We start from the raw sequence: 20,970 nt of genomic DNA on the forward strand, positions 1-20,970 counted from the left end.
TGCCTGTTGCTGCTTAAGCTTAAAATAGAATTAAATGTGCTACTGTATTGCACTAGTTTTAATCCAATATGTTGATAGCCTGTGTTTTCCAGATATCATCTCTTCCCTTGGAGAGAGCCTGTCTTGCTAGACTGTCTTCAGAGGGCTCAGCTTGTTCTGCCTACTTTGTCATCCCAGAATTCTGGGGACGGAAGTCTGCAGTTATTTGCACCTTACTAAAGGAGTTTCTTCTTTGGGAAACAGTAGCATCTGACTGAGTCAAAGTTTTCTTATTATGTCTGACCTTAACTGTCCTAGTCCCAATGGCAGCTGCAAGGTGTCTGCTGTCCTTTGGAAAGGCAAAGGCAATACTTCTCTCCAGGGACCAGAGGGGAAATATCCTGCATAGATCCTTTTGCTCTTTCTCCTTTGCATGTTTAGCTTGCTTGCCTCTGAAATGGACACATGGAAGACTGTCAGGAATAAAGTCAAAACTAATAAAACAAAACAGAAACCTCCTCTTGTAAATTAGTTTTGACTCCTTCTACCTCAAAAGAAGGAAAAGCAGATACAATTAATTTCACTACATCCACTCTTGTCTTCTTGGTCTTTAGGCTGTTGTGAGGAATACAGAAAGCAAACACTCAAGCAATGCAAAGGTAATGAAGAGATCATTCGGAGTCACTCCTCCCCTTTTGGAGGCCTGTGTGTGGCAGTGTGGCCAAAACTGAAAGATCTTCTCATTCATGTGCATTGGTTTTTCCCCACAGTGGTGTGTGTGCATAAGCAGACACCTGCTAAACGTGCCACAGTAGCTGGTGTAAGAACAGATGCATGAAGGAGGATTCACGAGCACTGTGAAGTGAACATAGAAGGGCAGTGCCTGGTTTTTGAGTCAGTTTGAATAGGTGGGAGGAACTGAATTGGGTTGGCAGTGTTTTGTTTTTGTTGGGGAAAATACGACTTTCAGCCCAGATACTAGGTTTCTCTGTTTCTAAGTCAGGCTCTTTTGGCTGAATAGAATACTGAAGAGGTAAATGCAGGTTGGTTTCTTGATACATTTATTAGACAAGCAATTAATAATACTTTATCCACTTTACAACATGACCAATCCCATTTCCACGCACTTCTGATTTGGTCTGTGTTAATAAGAACACAAGCTTCTAGGCAAGGGAGCAGCGTGTCTGTCTTGCTGGATTCCTTCTTTAGCCTGTGAACTACAGCATGTGTTTATTTTGGCTGTCTATATGTGGTATTTTTTACTCACTGGAAAAGTTGACAATGTTTCAAACTCTGGATGTTTTTCCTTGTTTTTTGTGAAACTTTTCAGCTTCCTCTTTCTTTTGTAGACTAGTATAAATCCCCTTAAAATCATCCGAAAAAGGTGGTATATTCCTGGAGGGGGTGGAAGGGTGGGGTGACCATTGCTTTTTCCAGAGTTCCCTGTAATCATTCCCATCAGCCTATGGAAGTTGGCTAGATTTTTATGTTCTTTGGTTTTATAAGTTCCTGTGTTTTGCAAAGCATGACCCAAGTGCCTGCTGCACTAGACTCCCTTTTCAAATGAATTTAACATAAATATGGAATAGATAACAGCATTCTGTTCCAAAAAGAAATCAAATGTGGGCAGTTAAGCAGTTAATTGCCACTATATTTTTGAGCCTTTGTGGCAAACAAGATATGTGGTTTGTGTCCTTCAGAATGGATAGGCCTGTGTACGTGAAAAACAATCTCCTGTACCTGCACTATGTCAGCACTGCTGTGATTAACACTAGTAAAGTGAAAGAGATCTAAATACATGGGCTGAGATCTGTAATTCATTCCCTCCTGGAGAAAGTACCTTGCTCATTGGGAATGAAGTCCTTCTCCATAGGAAGAAGGGTGACAGAATCTCAGGCTTATTAAGGAATGGAAGAGAACCAATTAAAAAATGACCTCTGTAATCTAAAGTTATGAGCACCTAATCTCTGCTTCAGTAACTGAATGAACTGGCTGGACTTGGAAATGATAAAAATTGCTGCATGTACAGCTATAAAATAAAAAAAGCTAAAGCCTGGAGGTGTGAAAGGAGCATTGGGGAATGACTTGAACACCACAGCAGGATTTCTTGGATGTTTAACTGTTTGAAACCTGGACCCACATGTTTTGATTTTAACATGAAAAACAAGACTGGTAAATTGTTCAGTAGTCTGCTTTTGAACAAAGTTTAGAAATTGTGTCAAAATTAATCACAAGAAAATCTAGGAGGTAATGTTCATTTTTAAATAAAAAGGTATCCTTTTGACCTACAGAAGGTTTATTCCTATTAACCTCATGCTTGAAGTTTTATTGTCTTGTTATTCCAAAAATGGCAAACTGCTGAGGCCATTGTAAAGGATGTAACAACATAGCCCACAAGAGGCCAGTATGTATTTAAATTTTGCACTACACAAAACCATATTTGTCCAGTGTAAAGGGATCCAGGAATCTTCCTAGGAATTTGACAATCTACAGGACTTCATGTGAGCTGAGGGACACAAGAAGGGTCTTGAAAGCTCCTTTCCGTGAGGATGAATGATCAGAAACTTAGCAGCTGGGATAAACAGGTAAAACAGATATTCTCAAGAATGTATTATATGCATAAACAGACATTTTCAAGAATGTTGTAATATTTTGTGTCCTCTGGCTGTGGGCAGGCAGGGTGGAAATGGGTTATGTGAGTTCAATGCCTCTAGACTCATATATGCTTTGCTTTTCCTTTCCTTACCTTTCCAAGAAAGGAACCTTGTAAAGTACCACTCTGAAGTATAGCTCCTTGAGACACTTAAAACCAGGAGTAAAACGGCCATGACAAGTATGGTGGATGGAAGACTCAGTTACCTACAAAAGAGTTAGTCAAGCTTGTTCAACTCTGTTTTCCATAACTAAAACTAAAATTATAACTTGCTTGTACCATTTCTTTGCTGTGTGTACTTCAGTGGTACTGACAGGTCTTTTGTTGACATCTGCTTCTCCTGGCACACGTCTGCTGATGCTGTTAATGTTGATGTTACAGCCGTGTGAATTGTGCAATAGCCACACTGTTAGTGATGAGTGAATTAATCTCTCTGCAGAATGCCCATGGGTGGACTTGCGTTCCCGAGACCAGAGGCCTATCTACATTATCATTTTGTTTTCTTTCTTGCACACAGTCGAGGTATGTGCAAGTTGAGTCTTGGTGATAAGCAGTAACAGACAGTGTCACATCCTTCAAGTGCAACCTTTCAGGCTCTGGAAGTTGGTTCCAGTCTCGTCAAGAAACAGGAAATCTTGCGATCTGAGGAGGCTTACAAAAGTTCATTGCTTACTATTACAGGCAATTTTTCTTATACAGTGGTTCCTCCCCCAGCAGAGTGTATTCAGGGCCTACTCCTTGCTGGTCAGTCTAACTGGAAAAAAAATAGCTTTACCTGAACTCAAGAACTAGTTAATATAAACACAAACTAAATGGATTCCTTCTGATAGAAAAATGAAGCTCTTTGAAGCCTCCTGAAACAAAACAGTTTCAAGAAAGAGGATTTGTCTTAAACTATGGGCATTTGTCTAGACACAGGACATGAGCAGCACTGAAGTGCTTAGTGCAGCTTGTGCAGAACAGAGTAAGTTCTAATAGGACTTAGGGATACATCCAGTTTTGATGCCTTTCTTGAATGACATCTAACATCAAAGCACCTTGCAGCATTCCTGCAGCAAGGCAGCCCAATTTTCTCATTGCGTAGATGACAAGATAGATACAGAGAGAGCAAGTTACTTGCCCAAAATCCTTCAGAAAGTCAGGAAAAAAAAGCAGGGAATTGATCAGCAGCCTCCTACAGACACTCTTCCTACTGCACAAAGCTTTCTCTCTCAGAAAGTTTTAGGTGATGAGCAGTTCCCTGTGTAACTTTATGTTTCGGGACTTCTTATTGTATCCACTCTTTCCCACTCCTGGTAAATAAATCCTGCAAACAGTACCTCACTGTTCTGCTTAAGTAACATAATCTTTCCCCAACTAAACAAGTTGTTTCTAGGAAGTCTTCTGCCTTACTGGAGTCTTTCAGCATGCTGACGTGCTCCTTTGAGATGCTTGCTGGAGAAAGCATTCCTGAATTTGTGGGAAAACCTTGTCCATTGACAACACACAGGGGTGAGTAACAATTATTTCTGGGGAAAGACCTTTAGCTAGTACTTGCCAATAACTGACTGTATTTTCAGGTGCTCTTAGATATATTCATTCATCTCATGCAAGGAAATACAATCTGTCATCCCCTGTAACAGAAGAGTGGTAAACAAAACCAGGTACAAACTGCAGTTACTTATCTCCATCCTCACTGTTTTTAGAGATTTTTTATGGATCAGTCAGATCAGTAGGAATGTTCATTTTAGCTGCTGAAAACTTGTCCTTATTGATCTAAATACAGCAATTCTTATTTATGCAAAACTCATGATCAAATTATTTGGCTGGGGCTGGAAGAATGTGACCTTTAATGCATAAGTAAATAGGCCTTTCCATCATGTATAATCTCTCCCATATGACAGATCTGTGACTGTCTAAAGTGACAGAAAGATCATATGAGTCTTTATTTTTTGTAGTATGTTATCAGAAGAAGTCACAAATCATTCCTGCCAGTGTGCAGAGAGCTGCTAATGAAAAAATTTCATTCCAGAGTGGTATCTGTGATGGATGTAAAGTTGCAAGAAGTACAATAAGTAAAACAAAGCAAGGTTAATCTAATCTCTTCTATAAAGCAGACAGGAAAGGAAAACATGATTTAAAATAAACTCAAACAGAGAAAGTAGGTAACAGGCCCCTGTTCCATTTCACTCATTCATTCATTAATTTAAATGTTTCTTCTTTAATTTTAGGAGACAAAGCAATATTCCAAGCTAAACCGTAATGTAACATGGAGTAGAGAGAGTGGGTACCAATAGAAGAAGGATCCAGAATGTTTTTGACAGTATTTTTAAGAAGCTTGTGCCATAGGCTTATTTTTTTATTCCCACACTAAAAACCATAAAAAAAGAAAAAATTTAGGCACTGTAGTATTCCTCAGCAAAAATAAAAAGGTCCCTGTTCACAGTCAGCCTACTGCAGAAGTGCCACTTTCAAATACTGCTGTGTGTGTATAGGGTGGTGTTTCTGAGCAGAAAAAGAGCATCAGAGCAGGAACCATTATTTTTGTTACATAGTTTTGTGCTTAGCGTAGTGAGGCCTGATGCATTTTGTGTGTTATAGAGTCATAGGATGGTTTGGGTTGGAAGGGACCTTGAAAATCATTTAATTCCAATCCCCCTGCTGTGGGCAGAAACACCTTTCACTAGATCACGTTGCTCAGAGCCCTATCCAACATGACCTTAAACATTTCCAGGGATGGGGCAGCCACAGCTTCTCTGGGCAAGTTGTTCCAGTGTCTCACCACCCTCACAGTTAAGAATTTTTTTCTAATCTAAATCTACTCTCAGTTTGAAGCCATTCCCCCTTGTACTGTCACTACATGCCCTTGTAAATAGTCTCTCTCCCTCTTTCATGTAAGTTCCTTTCAGATACTGGAATTGTACAGATTGCTGCAATTAGGTCCTGAAGCCGTGTCTTTTCCAGGCTGAACAATCCCAATTCTCTCAGACTTTCTTTGCAGGAGAGGTGCTCTGTCCCTCTGATCAACTTAGTGGCCCTCCTCTGGACTCGCTCCAACAGATCAGTGTCTTCCCTTCAAGTGCCATTCAGGCAAAACCAATGCTAAATCTTAGTAATTCATTATATTTCTCAGGGCACATGTCCCAGTTCAGCCCTGTTTGATTTGTGTTGTCCTGTGGCTGAAAAAATTCTGTCCTTCTTCTGTTCTTTTTCTTCCCTTTCTCTGTCCCTTCCTCTCCTCTTTCCTTAATTCTTAGTTCACCCTAATTCACCTCTTCTCTCAGCCAGTCCTTTGTTTACAAATCTTCCAGCTAGGGCAGATCAAACTCTCTTTTTCTTTTCCTACAGTACTCTGGACTTCTAAGTCCAACAACTTCCATCAACTCTCCTCTGGTCTCTGTATTCCTTATGCAGTGCAGGAGGAATACTTGCTTCCAGTGCAGAGCATCAGAATAAAAGGATGTCTCTGAGAAGAAGGATGGCTTCCTTCTGCTGCCTTAGGCCAAGAAGGTATCTGATCCAAAATACTATCGCTGTGAGTGGGAAGACTTCTGTCTGTTTCTGGGGCTTTGGGAAGGCTCTGAAGGATCTTTAGGGAAGAGGGGGAATTGGATTTGGTCCCAGAATTTCTGTTCTCAGACATTCTGGATTTTCAACAGGTCAGTTTTGTTAGTGATTAAAAAACCACTTATGTAAACACAAATAAAAAGAGGAATTCACTAACAGCTTTGCCGTATCCATTCCCTAGCACCCCAGCCTACCTGGAGGTTTTGCTTATCGCTTTCTCTGTTTGTGTTTTTCTTTCCTGTCAGAATGTTTCTCCGGAGATGATACAGATAACTACAGTTCTGTAGTGACCGATGCCATCTACACAGTATCCTTGATCATGGCTAAAGGTAAGTTAAGCTCTACAGGACTGGCTTAGCTATTGCTAGACCAGTTACTAACAACCATGCTTGTAAGAATGTTGAAGTTAGACGAAGTGGAGAGTCTTTGCAGGGCACATTTGCTGCAAGTAGGGTGGGCTGAAACAGGGTCTACACCCTGAAGAATCTACCCCCTTCTGACTTTGAACTCTGTGGTTCTTGCTCTCTGAGACCACTGCACAAAAAGAACGTATTTCCAAGAGTGCAAGAGTTGTGCTTATTATGGGGGAGATTCTTTGTGTTCTCTGTATTCCCTGAGAAAAAATAATATGAAGCATATAGGTTTGAAATACACGCTCTCCATCTCCACTGTGAAGGGGGCAGATCAGGCACCTACAGTCCTCTGTGGCTGACAGGAAACTGTCGTGCAGAGAATGATAGACAATGTTTGTTCTCAGATCCTGTACACAGGTTCTGTGTACAATGTTAACATCTGCAGACAAAATTTGAGGGTCAAAATAGGTAGGCCAAATTGACTTACTTTCTCTTCTTACATGTCTTTGCAAGATTTGTGATTCACTGGTCTTTTTAGGCTCAAATAGAAATCTAACTTGTACCAGTCATAAACCAACCCACAATTAACAGAGCACCCATATGAAAACACCTTTCAAGAGATAGCAGATTTCAGTTTGAAGCCTAGTTATTACACATAATAAGCCAAATTCTCCACTGACGTCAGTGTGGCAGGGCTGTGAGTCACTACTGAATTTGGACTAGTTTTAGCGGAAAAGATGGGAATGATAAAATGCACCTTAGCACTGTCCTTTTAGTGAAAGTGAACTTTGCTCAAGCAAACACTTTGGAGTTATAACACTTTGGAGTGACTGGACAGGCCTGGGCATAATAAGAATGATCTCTTTTCATCTGCATGTTCTTCCTATGACCAGCCAAAAGTGTTTCTGTTGTTTGAAGGAAAACCAACCACATTATATACAGCAGACTTGCTTTTAATCAATGTTGATTAGAAGTGAGGCTGCCTACCTGCCTTATCTTTCATTGCAACAGGACCATCTCCTGAAGATGTGCTTTACCATAGGTACCATTTTTTAACTATAATAGTTATCTTTTTGGTTAAGCCTTAGGCAGGGCTTGGGCACAGGCTGTTTGGTAGTGTGGTTGATTACCTCACTTAACCAAATAGTAATCCTATGCCAGGCACTGCAACTTTCTTGACAGATAAAGCAGTATGTGGCAGTCATCCTTCAACCTGTCATATGGTTGCAGGTGTGCTTGCAGATGTCATCTGCATTTGTCTGACACCCTTTACTTTACAAAGACCTACAGTAAAGGAGAGAAAAAAGAGCAGAGCTAAGACAGAAGAACTGAACAGAAAGTGGTATGTCTGTTGGTAACCAGCTTTATAGGATTATGTGCAACTTTTACTGAGCATTTTGAGCTATAGTTAGGTAAATTTGCACTGAAATTAAAAGAATGAATTGATATTTATGCTGCTACTCAAGAGATCCAAAGTACTTCACTGACATCTTGCTGTTTAGTGTAGAAATCTGGATATCAAGAAATGAATAACAGAATAAATGTTTGTCTTTTTGGTATTTTAATAGGTAAGCACTGAACTCCTGACAGAACTGGAACTACTGAAAGTGACTGAAAGACAGACGGCAGTGCTTGAAATCCACCTGGCAAAAAAAGTGTAAAGCTTCACCTAGAAGTTCAATGGGAAATATTGAATGGGAAGTTCTAGTATGAAATTATCACAACTGACAGTGGATGGCCCCACACTGTGAAAATTAAGGGTGTTCAGTCCAATGACTTTAAAGAACTCAGATGTTAATACTGGAGATCTAGTGCAGAACGCTCTGCTCTTCATTGATCATAAGTGATGCAAAATAAGCATCTTTGAACAGTGGGTGGATCAAATGAGAGATAGCAGGGTCTGAGCTGCAAAATACATAAAGCAAAAACACAAAACCCCAGAGCTTGGGCTGACAAAATTGAAAGCCGCAGTCTCATAAAGCCTGTCTGTGGACAGGCAAGCAAAAAGACCTCCTTTTCACACTGAAAGTCCCAGGCCTAGTGTCTCTCCTGCACAGGAGACCATATTATATCCTGCAAAGGCAAAACCACCTGTTTTGATGTATAAGGTGCTTGCTGGTATGTGCCATTTTTTCTTGCTAATCCCTTTCCCTTCCTGAAGGGGAAGAAGAATGGACAAGTGATTGAGAGGTCTCCTGAGTACACCATGAGGCAAGAAGGGAAGAGAGGAGTTTATTTTAATGCTGCTGAGCTGAGTGACTCAGGACATTGCATAGTGACCATAGGATATGCAAGACAATGACCCTAATGGGCAGTAGAGCAGTTCCAGTGTAACTGTGGAAGGTAAGCATGAATGACTCAAGAGAAGAAGAGAAGGAGGAATAGTTGTCTTTACACTGTTGTTCAGTGAACTCCGCAGTGGAGCAGTACTGCTTTGCTGTAACATATAGGAAACCAATGTAAAATTATGCTGCTCTGCAGTCTTTTTATTGTTTTACACGGAATAGGACACTAGTCTGTACCTCCTCTTGGTAGTATGAAGGTAATAATGAGGGACTTCCCTTTGCTGTATGAAGTGGTAGAAGGATAAAGCAGTAAATCTTCCATTTAAGTCCTTACACCTGTCACCTAAACCAGCTTAGTAAAGTGTATCATGTTTTTTATTTTAATCAGGGTTTCTCTAAGGTATTCTCATCCTGGTTCTTCAAAGTGACCCATGGGACATTTGACTGCAGTCTGCTGAGGACCAGGAACAAAACACAAGACTGGTAAATATTTAATATCACATTTATTTTGTGAATTAATTTTGCAGTAGCATTATTGATGCTGTAAACTTAAGTCTGTGGTCTTTACAGAAATACACAAGGCTGTTAAGAAAGCCAGTAAGAAAAGTTGGAAAGCTTAGCTTCATGCTGTCAGCACAGCTTCCACTGGGATTTTTTCCAGAGACACAATACCAAACCTGTCAGAGTTTAAGGAGAGTCTGGTCGACGCTTAGTCATATGATTTAGTTTTGGGTAGTCTTGTGACGAGCAGAGAATTGAACTCGATGATCCTTATGGGTCCCTTCCAACTTGAGATATTCTACATTTTCAACCATGAAGCATGTGACATTCACACTCTTAACTGGGATCCTGACAAGCTCTGTGTTGTCCTGAATGATGCAAAGGTGGAAGGAATATAGATCAAGAAGGCAAATAGGTAAAAATGCCCATGGGATCATCAGTTGTAATGAAAGGCTGCAAAACCCTAGTGGGACTTGGCCTGGTACTGATAAAGAGCTTCTAAGTAGGGATGAAGAGATGAACAGATCAGACAAGAACAGATCTAACCTTTCCCAGTCTACTCCACTCTCAGTCTTACTAAGTTTTGGCTTTGGATCTTGGCATTTTCAAAATTTTCCTTCAGTCTCCTGCAGAGATGCTTTCACATTTGCTAACCCATTTCCTATAGGCTCTCACTCTTTCCCACAAGGTTGGCTTCTCACCACCCACTCTTCTCCCTCTTCCAGTTTCTGATTTTCAGAGTAATTAGTAGATGTATCCTCTGCATACTGAAGCACACCCTTCGGTACATGCCATGAGGCTCATCTAGATGCACAGATCCATCAGATCTGCACAATCAGATGCACAGATCCATGTAATGCTCAATTCATTTTGTCCATAGATCACAGAGCATTTTACCAGAGTAGGAATCAGAAATCCTGACCACTTACATATCTTAGAGCAAGGAACTCTGATCAGAGGGTTCAGGGACAGGATTGGAAAATTATGTTTGTTGCAATGTGGGTTGTTTCCTGCCTCGATCTTTTTGTCAGATTACAGGCTTGAAAAGGATTTGAATAGTGAAGCAGGGAGCCATCCATGAATTCATCACTGACAAACTGGGAAAGGAGCATAAAGGGAGGAGGTAGGCATTCAAAGCCATGGGGGCAGAGTTGCCAATGGAGGTAGCCACCCCATCTCCTTGCTGTTCTTAACCAGGTGTACACAAACACCTACAAAATCAATGCTTCCTCAGGTCTTCTTACCCGGACCAGTAACATTTTACAGGCTTATCTGTGTGCATGAGCAAAACCTCTCTTTCTGCTTCTTTGTTCCCCGAGGAGAGAAAATTGAACAGTCGCACTGGTTAATTTTAAGTCACTAACATAGATTCTATGTTTATAAATCAGTAATCAAGAATTTTGGGCTAAGCCTTTACTTCAAACGTTGTTGTCATGAGCAACAAGAAAAACACCTTTTCTGAAATTATAAATGGAAACCGATAAATGTGCGTATTGCTCAGCTCTTGGCAGGCAGATGGCGCCAGATGGGCTTTCGGAGTGGCAATGAGCCTCTTCCTGCCTGCTGGATCAAGGCAGCGGGACAAACTGCAGTAAGGGTGCTGTGTCTGCAACACTGAATATTTATCATACTTACATTGCATAAAAATCTATCCACAGTAAAGCTTTGGTATAGGAAGGGTTGATTTTCCTGCATTCAAAACTATTTTTGAAAGCCTTCTTATGACTTTCAGCAGCGAATTGCAATTTCTAAAAATACATGTTGTGTGACAAAAGTAAAAGAAAAAACGACAAATATGTTTACAATCAGAGTGGCTTGGGTTGGAAGGAACCTTAAAAGATCATCCAGTTCCAACCTTTTACTAGATCAGATTGCTCAGAGCCTCATCCAGTCTGAACTTGAACACTTCCAGGGATTGGGCATCCACAATTTCTCTGGGCAACCTGTTCCAGTGGCTCACCACCCTCACAGTAAAGAATTTCTTCCCAGTATCTAATCTAAACCCACCCTCTTTCAGTTGGAAGCTATTTCCCCTTGTCCTGTCACTACATGCCTTTGTAAATAGTCTCTCTCCATCTCTCTTGTAGGCTCCCTTCAGGTATTGGGAACCTGTTGGATTTGGGTTTTTTATTGTGTGCAGGACACCCTTATCATTTTTCCATATTACTTTATAATGAAAGAGGGACCATTTTCTTTACAAGCAAGTGAAGAAGTACCTAACAAACCACTGTGGCTGCAGAGGGGTGTAGTGACAGGACAAGGAGGAATGGCTTCAAACTGAATGAGGGTAGGTTTAGATTAGATGTTAGAAATTCCTTACCGTGACGGTGGTGAGGCACTGGAACAGGTTGCCCAGAGAAGTTGTGGATACCCCATCCCTGGAAGTTTTCAAGGCCAGGTTGGATGGCACCCTGAGCAACCCAGTCTAGTGAAAGGTTTCCCTGCCCATAGCACAGAGGTTGGAACTGGGTGATCTTTAAGGTTCCTTCCATCCCAAACCATTCTATGGAAAACTAACTGGGTTAGAAAATACTGCTGAACTATCTTTATCTGAACTACAGTTCAGATACCTGATCTAGTTGAAACTGTCCCTGCTTATTGCAGGGGGGCTGAACTAGATGACCTTTAAAAGTCCCAACCCAAACTATTCTATGATACCTCTTGTTCCTATATTCGCTTTATGGACTAGAATCTTCAATGAAACGAGTTTTGTAGTCCACTTTCTCCTAGACCAGAGGGTATCACAGAAGATGCAAGTCTGGCCTATTGACACATTTCAGAAAGAAAATCACAAACTTGAAGGATATATGTCATCTTTCACCTAAAGCTTTTCGTTTTTGTCCAAACTTTCTATGGATTAGGGAAGGCATTTCTGAGCTGCTCTGTAATGCATCACAGAAAGAGCTCATTTTTAGAATAAGTGCAAGAATTAAAATGTTTCAATATTTGAAATGATGAAGGGAAGTAGGTGGCAAAGAAAGAGTCTTTAGAAAAAGACTTTTTATTCATGTTGTGACCATGAATAAACCTAAAAATACAAGTTACCCTCCTTGACTTCTTGCTATACATACATACATATATTTATACACACAAATATAACACATGCACACAACTTGGAGGCAATGAATTCTGACTGTACTGTGCTAATTTGATTTTCTTCTGTGTAGATCCTCTGAGACAGGTGTCTCATAAAAGTTACTTAAGGGGCTTTTTACCCACAAGCAACAATGGGAGGCCAGAACACTCAGCACCTCTGAAAGTCACACCTATGGATTTGGGTGCCTAATTTCAAGAATCTATATTTTATATTTCTCCCTACCTAGATTTGACTGCTTTTTCCTGACTTAGACCAGAACTGAATTAAATAAGTGACTGATTTTGTTGTATCCATCAGATAGAAACCATATGATCCATGCTTAGCACAGCTTGTATAACACATGGGAGTGTTCCTGTCAGGACCAGCATCTGACTAACAAGACTATTGCTTTTCTTTTTCTGTTAATATTTTGGTTCTTTCTTGGATGCTTTCCTCTCTCACATTCAAAATGTTGGAATTTCATATTAATTAAGTTGTAATCAGTCACACTATTGTTGTGATTTCAGCTGGGATGGAGTTAATTTTCTTCTTAGTAGGTAGTACAATGCTGTGTTTTGGATTTTGTAGAACGATGTTGACAGCACACTGATGATTTAGTTGTTGCTAAGTAGTGCTTTCTCTTACTAAAGGACTTTTGAGTTTCCCATGCTCTGCCAGTGAGCAGGTGCACAAGAAGTTGGGAGGAAGCATGGCCAGGCCAGCTGACCTGAACTGGGCAAAAGGATATTCTTTTAGCACAGACCATCACGCTCAGTGTACAGACTGGGGGGAGTTGCCTGGGGGGGGCTGCCCATCACTGCTCAGGGACAGGCTGGGCCTCAGTCCAGGTCAGGAACTTTAACCTTGCTTGAAGCTTAGATTGAGGAAGGCCTGGCCACTCTGTTGAGTTCATTACATCGTGGAAAATCCCACCGTAGTCAGTGGAGCAAGACATGAAGATATTTTTCCCTGGCATGAATGACTAAACCATGGACCCTAATCTAGTGGAAAGCAAATTATGCATTTTTCTTATTGTTACAGGTATCAAAATTCCATCTCCTCCTTTGGGAGAGAGAGATAAAAATGGAGCAGACCACTGGAGAAGTGAAGTAGACCTAGTGAAGTGGATTTCTGAACCCTTGAAATTTATATTTTTCTCCAGCAGTCTGTGAGCTGAAATTTCTTCTTGGTTTATCTCAGTCCAAAAGCAATAAAAAAAAAATCATATTAGTGACCACTTGGGAACACTTTTAAAAAGTGATTAGAGAGTTGTATAATTGCAACATGTGTGTCTCTAGGTACCAGATTCCAAGGGGATGATTTTCTGGAGGATACAGAACGAGCTCTGTGTGATAGCTGTGAACCCTGCAGACCCTGGACTTCCTAGCATGCCCTAGACCTCTTGTTGCAAAGGTTCCCATCAGTATGTTTCTTTCACTGTTAAATGCCTAGTTTTCCTAAACATGTATGCAGTGTCTAGATCTGTGCATTTAGGACTGAAGTGTGAGCAATGTGAGCTCAATACAATGGACTGTGTTGTATTAATAGCTCAGCTAAAGACTAAGGAAGGCCTTGGTACTGTTGGCTGTAAATGTAATTTATTATTTGGCTGTAAATGTATTACTGTTGGCTGTAAATGTATTATTTACTTAAATTATGTAACTATTAAAACAAGGACACAGTCAGAGATTCTCACCTGGGGGCAACTGAATATATACAAACAGCATAGATCAGCGTGATGAAGGTGTTCTGAGGTGTAGATAGCTTTAATACTTAATGCTGACATATTGGTTGCCACAGGCCCTAATGTATGACAAAGAATATAATTTGTCATGCATATTACTATGCTCTTCTGTCCCCCATCAACCTTTTTAAAAGAAGAGAAAGCTCTTCAGGGATTCATGGAAGTTGCTTAGTTCTGAACTGATCAAAATCACAGACTCCAAAGGATTATAGTAGCCTCAGAACTGCTGGGCAGTTATTATGGGCAGATATCATTTTGTGCTAGTTACAAAGCATTCTTTTCTATATGGCTATGTAACTAAAGCATTTTACAAACAAAAGACTGTCAGATGCCATCAATAAATAGCTTAAACTATTGATGGAATCCTGTAATAGATAATTAAGTGGGCCTCAGTAGCTGCACATAATTTAGAAAAAAACCTGGCCAAGAGCGGAAGCCAGTATGGCTAAAAAATCAGAGAATTCTACAGAGCAGACAAGAGCCTTGAGGTTAAATAGTTACTCAGGTAGGAAAGCATTCAGGGTCCTTTACATCAGAAGACAACACAAAACCAATTTAAAGCCTGAAGCTATGATTCTTTTCCTATTTGAAGACTTGCATTATCTCGCATTAGGCTTAGGAGAATCCATTCCTTCCATATGCACCATATTCCTTATGTCCCTGGGTGCTCATGTGAGAGTTCTGTACAAAAACCATTAGCATCAAGTTTGTTATGTCATGCTGCATTGGTTGACTCTTTTGGTGCCAGGTGCATTTTAGCAGAGACTTTCAGAGCAGAATATGGATTTGGACACACAGCTCCCTAATCATTTGATTAAAAACATACAGATTTTTTAATAGTCCATCTTTTGCTCTTTGTGTGTATTATGGAGGCTGCTGCAAGGAGGACTAAAGAGCAAAAAGCAAGATTTATATTTTTTTAAATTACTATTAATTAGGGGTACTGTAATCTTTGGCAAATAAACTTGAAGAACATTAATAGGATCTTGCAATCAGTAAGAACATTCAATAATCTAAGCAGTCCAGATAGCACCTGACCACTTTATACAGAACTGTAAGAGGGATTTATTAAACAAGAAGAGACACAAGGCACTCAAAGTCATAGAAAACAGGTTATAGGAAATGTACTGCAGAGCTCACCAGCCAGCTAGAAAGAGATAGAACAAAATTTACGCTTTAATGCTAGACACCTCTTCCAAACACGTGTGGAAAATGGGTGGTGGGCAGTGCTCATAGAAGGTTCCCTTTCCAGATGGTCCCATGCCAAATGGTGTTTTTTTCTTAAATGAGCAACCTTGAAACAGGGTCTGAATGTGTGTGCTATGTTGGGAACTGCATTCTTTTGTTGGACAGAATTTGCTCTCTGTTTATTAAGGCTCGTTTTACCCCAAAACACTGCAGGTTCACCGTCTTGAAATGGAACCCGTTCTGTTCTCACATCTGCAAGCAAAGGCCTATGGGTACAGTAGTGTGTGACAGCTCTCCTGCTGTCACAGAGCCTCCAGAACTGGAGATGAATTTTTCAACTCCAGCATTTGTTTAGCCTGGCAGGAACCAGACCAAGGGAGATCTGCTGTCTGGACACATACTAGAGACATGAGCTGAGGACACCAGAAAGTGGAGAAAATGAATGAAGATGCCTATTTCTAGTACCCCTTACAGGATGGGAAGCTTGCAGGAGAGACAAATACTATTTCTGAACCCAAGGCATGAAATGGAGCTGGTATGGGAGAAGCAGTGGAGTTACAGGAAGGAATTCTAGCAATGCCACCTTCAGGTAAGAACTGCAGCATTCATACAGCTGGAACTCCTATCTGTCAGCTGTTACTTTTTTTTGTTTTTAACATATACCACATTTTGGAAAGTTTTATGATATTTATCTTGCACAAAAGAACCCTTAGCATCACAGCTCTGTTGGGTTTTGTTCAGTTTTCAAAAGGGCTGAGAGGAGATGGAGAGCAGCACAAGCTGTGCAGTCTTTGAGCCATACTAAAATAATTCTGCCATCCTTGCTTAGCTGTCCCCAGAATGAGTGTGTCAGGTATAATGGCAGTTGTTTTTTCCACCATATAACTTCTCACATCGTATTTCACGTGTTGTTACAGAGATCACTTTTGGAAGATTCTGTGATTCCTGAAGTGGATTCTGTAATCTGAGCATGGGTTAAGACAGTAGGTACTACAGCAAGTAAACCATCATGTCTGAAACAGCCATTTGCTGTAAATAGAGTGGTATGGAGACAGAATTATAATTCTTTCAAACCTCAGTTGGAATGAGATGAGCAGTCAGATGCCAGAATGCAAAAGTTGAAATAACATTATCAGAGGTCATGCTTCAAGTACGCTAATTATGTCTTGAGAATGAAGATATCATGACCTGCCATGAAATCCCTAGATAGCTTACTATTTGAGGCAGCAAAGTATTTAAATCTTTATTGTTTAGGACTTAAATCTGATGTTATACAAAACTGATTGTGGCAGAAGTTGGACAGTAACATCATCAAATGAGGCATTAAAGCTGCCTCTTCTTTTATTTTGTTCTCAGTCACATTTTACATGTAAATTACATTTCTTTATTCTACATTTTTTACATTATTTTTAAATATTCCTATTCCACCAGCCTCACCCGAAGTTGTCCTGAATAGGTGTTCATCAGCAAGCACTTGATTGCCGAGGCATTAATGTTTCTCTTCTGGTTGCACAGATATTAAGAGAAGAGCTGGCAACATTGCAACCCTTATACTAACTGCCTTCTGCTGAAACAGTCTGAAGGTTTCTTCTTCCAGTCTTCAGGCATGACTCAACAGACTGAAGAATGGCTTTAGTTTTCTGTGCAATCCCTCACTCTTAATTTTTTATTTTTTTCTCTCTTGGTCTGTTTTTCTTTTACTCCCACCTCCCTAGGTCTGATCTCATTGTGAGGCTGAAGAGCCACATGGTGGTTTGTGCTGGGACAGCACTACACATTCATATATCCTTTCTGTAAGATTCTGGGTTGTGTCCTGCCAGAGGAGAAATCCTGCAATTAGTGTTTTCTTGGGCATCTGGTGAAATAGAGTATCTGCAGGGCTACAGAGGCTGGTAGTTGTCCTTTGGTCTTTATCACATGAGCTGTCACTTTAGTTTAAAAGTTGACTGTTGGAGAAAAATCATACAGTGCTTTAGGTTCATCAAGTCCTGCATAACTGCTCACTATGTTTATGGCAACTCTTTCTATAAACCTCCCTGTGGTGGTAAGATAGAGGGACTTCTGTGCACATATGTTTGTCAGCTGCACAACCCAGCCCTTTACAGTTGGAGCAGCACTGTTCAACAAACCATAACACATTGGGGAAGCTCTCTGATTCATCCTGAGAAGCAGAACTTTTCAAGCATGCAACTACCCTTCCTGTTAACTGAAGTGAAATTATTCCTGATTAAACCTTGAGTGACCTAAGGGAGTCATTGGGTTGTAAAGACAATGCTTGAAGTCCCAAAAATTTCCTGTCTGAGGTACAACTTCTATTACATGGATGTTGGGCTCATTTCTACAGAGGCTAATGGCAGTTTATGTGCTTTCTTTTCTTTTAAGCCTGGACTACTACATGAGCTGAAGCTCCACAGGACCCTGGAGAATCAGCCCCACTGTAAGAAAGTATTTCTCAGTCCAAATTGTACAAGCTGTGTTCCCTCAGCTTTAATGATGATCAAACTAATGAACTATAGCATGAGGTTTTGTGGCATCTCCCAAGCCAAGCCAGCTTTGTGCACTTTCCTGGGGACAAAGCCTGCCGTTGCCTCTACAGCTTGAAAAAATCTCCCAGATTGGTGTCCTTGAAACATTTTTCTGTTAGGCTGATTAAGTACAAGTAGCTCTTGTAGACACAGATATCCCTTTTGTGCTCAAAGATGGTGCTTGTTCCTTCTGCTGCCCAAGCCAGGAAGCAGAACATTACAGTTGCAGTTGTCTTGGCCAGTGCTCCCCACCAGCACCACTGATGTGGCAAAAAGAAGGCATATCAACAAAAGGGAGCATAAGAACCATACCCACTCCTTGTCCACAGCACCAGTGATTTGTTTCTGACCTGTACCAGGTTATCCTCAAGAACATTGATGGAGACATCCTTTACAACATTCAAATGCAAGTTGCAGGTACAGGATAGAGAAAACTTGGGCACCTCCATCACCTCTGGGTCATGACAAGGAGGTATTTTTCTGCTTATGGAAATTTCACACAATTTCTGCACCAACAGTAGGGTTGGGAAGGTTGTTTTTTTCTTGGGGGAAAAAAAACCCAAACCCCCCAAAAAAAAACAAACCCAAAACAAACAAACAAACAAAAAAAACACCAAAAACAAACAAACAAAAAAAAAACAAACCTGAATGCTTCCAATGATACAGCCCTTTATCCAAAAAATGCCACAGGAACAATCCAAATTTTGCTTCCACTCAAGGGGAGAAAGACTCCCTGCCCAGTGAGGATTTTCCTACCTCTTGTCATTGTGTTTCCCAAGTCCTTCCTTCACACTAGCTCAGAGCCTGTTAGCTGAGCCAAACCTGGAAGCAACATGGTTCAGAGCCCAGGAATAAGGATGGTACTGCTGGGGCTTTGCTCACTCAGTCCAAAGTGGAGGGAAAGAGTGAAGAAGTTACTGCTCCAGACATCCCCAAATGCTACCTTGTTTTTCATGCCATTATTTATTTGAACAGGCAAATTCCCATAACAGCACTAACACAACAGTGTCTGTCACCTCAGCAGCCTGGTGACATCATTTCCATTGCAAGTGGGTCTGTGCCAGCAAAGTGGAGTCAGGCTGGCTTGGCTACTTAGAGTAGGGGGTTAGAGACCTTTGCAGTATATTTTGTGCTTGTCATCTCTTAAGAGTGCTTTCTAAAACTAACAGCCTTATTTCTTCATCAAAAGGTAACTACATGCACAGGGCAAATTGGTCCTCAGGTTGCTCAGGGCAGAAGTACTTTCCTAGACACACAGGATCTTTGGAAGGGAGAGGCTGAAGTGAAAAATTTTTGGGAGGATGCCAAACAGAATAAACTAATACTTGAATGGGCTCATTAATTTATAGCTTTCCCCTGACCACCCACTAATCTGATGCTGGTTGAACATCATGACTCTAAATCACAGCTCAGATGGAGAAGACAACTAGAGGACTTATGGTGTCCTGCAATGTGATGTCAGTACTGCCATGAGGTTCACAGACACAGAGAAGGTCTACAGCAATAAGTGTGTCACAGGCCTGCTCCCAGGGACAAAATACTTCTTCTGAGTCATTGTCTGCAGAATTTGCAACAGGGATACTTTCCCTCTGGATTCACAGGAGCAATGGTACATCTCCACAGACAGAGGTAAACCTAAAAATTCATGACAGTACTGGAGGAACATGGGTGCTCTTGTACACAAGGCTCTGGGTTTCTGGGTTAAGCTCAGGCTCCTTCTGTGGCCTTGGGTATATCACTAACCTGCTTTGCACCTCAGGTGCCCACCTGGACATTAGACACAAGAATACTTCCTGTCCTATCCCATCCATTTGTTGGCAATCCCTTCAGGATCAGGCTTCCTTTTGCTGCATGTGTATATAGGACATTACGTAGCGGTTCATACAGATGCTGTTTAAATTAAAATTCAACACAGTCGAGGCCATCCATGTGCAGGGAGGGTAATATTATCATGTCTTGACATAACAGAAGATCGGTGTTACAAGTCATTTGTCTTGTAGCACATTTCCAGTCTGACTAGGATTTGTTCCCTAAATAAAAAGCAAACAAAGCAGTTACTTGTAGGAGACTCTGTGACAGTCTTTCAGGGCCAGAAACTATAAGAAGTCCCTAGAATAACAGTAAATTAAACATTCAGAGCTCATCCTGTCAGGTAAATGCCTTCTCCATTGTTCTGTTTCTCCCTGCTCATGCCTGATCAGTAATAAAGATGTCTCATGAGTGCTGCTCCCAAGCAAAATTGAACATGGCCCAGCTCAAGTCAAAATGGTAAGTCATCCTTCTGCCCAGTCTGGGGCAATGCAGAATGCAGTGACTTTAAATGGTGAGATCCAAGGCAAATTTTTTTGCTCGGCCTATTCCTAGTGTAAGAAACAATATAGTAATATCAACCAGATATATATTAATATATATTGCTAAATTAAGCATATATTTCTTCAGAAGCTTATCAACGTGCTGCTACAAGTCTTCTAATCCCACTAAGAGTAATGGGCAATACATTAAAATAACACAATGAATAGTACACTGAAAGGAGTAATGAGATGTCAGATTGTGAATTTGTATTTAACAGTCAGCCTTTCCTGATTGGCATCACTAGACCATAGCTATGTTACTTGGGCTATGTGTGTAGCTGAGAAAGAGCAGCTCTAGTTATGTGGCCATATTTGTGTTCTTGTGTGGAAGTGCTCTAGACCTGGTTTTACAGAGTCTAGTATAACCTCAGTAATTTCTGTGCATGAAGGCAAGTGTAGGAGAACAGTGAATGGAGGAAAGTTAGGTTGGCTGTGCCTTGCAGTCCATTCTCCCAACGTTCCTTTGATAACAGCCTACCTATCTTCAGGCAGGACCAGCAGGACACAAGCAGATGTGAACTAATTTCCTATTCTTCATTAAAAATGGTGAGTCATAAGGTTTACTTGCATAAACATGAGATGGAAGAAAAACTCTGAAAGAAAAGGAGGAAATAAGCTGTTTTCTCTCATAAAAGAATTTTGCCCTACGGTGATACATTTAGAATCCAAGGGACCTACTTGATGGGATCCCATAGCAATGCAAAAGGCAGTAATAAAGACTTCAAGAAGTGTGTTTAAATACAGTCTGAAAACGTGAGATTTGCAGTGG

General features: G+C 40.8%; 1 long non-coding RNA gene across 1 annotated transcript in view; it reads left to right on the plus strand.

Moving 5' to 3' along the window:
• Window positions 1-5,998: 5,998 nt before the first annotated feature.
• LOC120323487 overlaps window positions 5,999-20,970 on the plus strand; it is a 45,487-nt gene continuing 30,515 nt past the window's right edge. Inside the window, exons 1-3 of the long non-coding RNA XR_005563970.1 lie at window positions 5,999-6,121; window positions 6,424-6,507; window positions 8,693-9,299. This is a non-coding gene — a long non-coding RNA (uncharacterized LOC120323487). The remainder of the gene's footprint in view (window positions 6,122-6,423; window positions 6,508-8,692; window positions 9,300-20,970) is intronic.

The sequence above is a fragment of the Pipra filicauda genome, unplaced genomic scaffold (genome assembly GCF_003945595.2).
Source record: "Pipra filicauda isolate LSUMZ 115617 unplaced genomic scaffold, ASM394559v2 scaffold26_size5592650_pilon, whole genome shotgun sequence".
In the NCBI taxonomy this organism is placed as follows: domain Eukaryota; kingdom Metazoa; phylum Chordata; class Aves; order Passeriformes; family Pipridae; genus Pipra; species Pipra filicauda.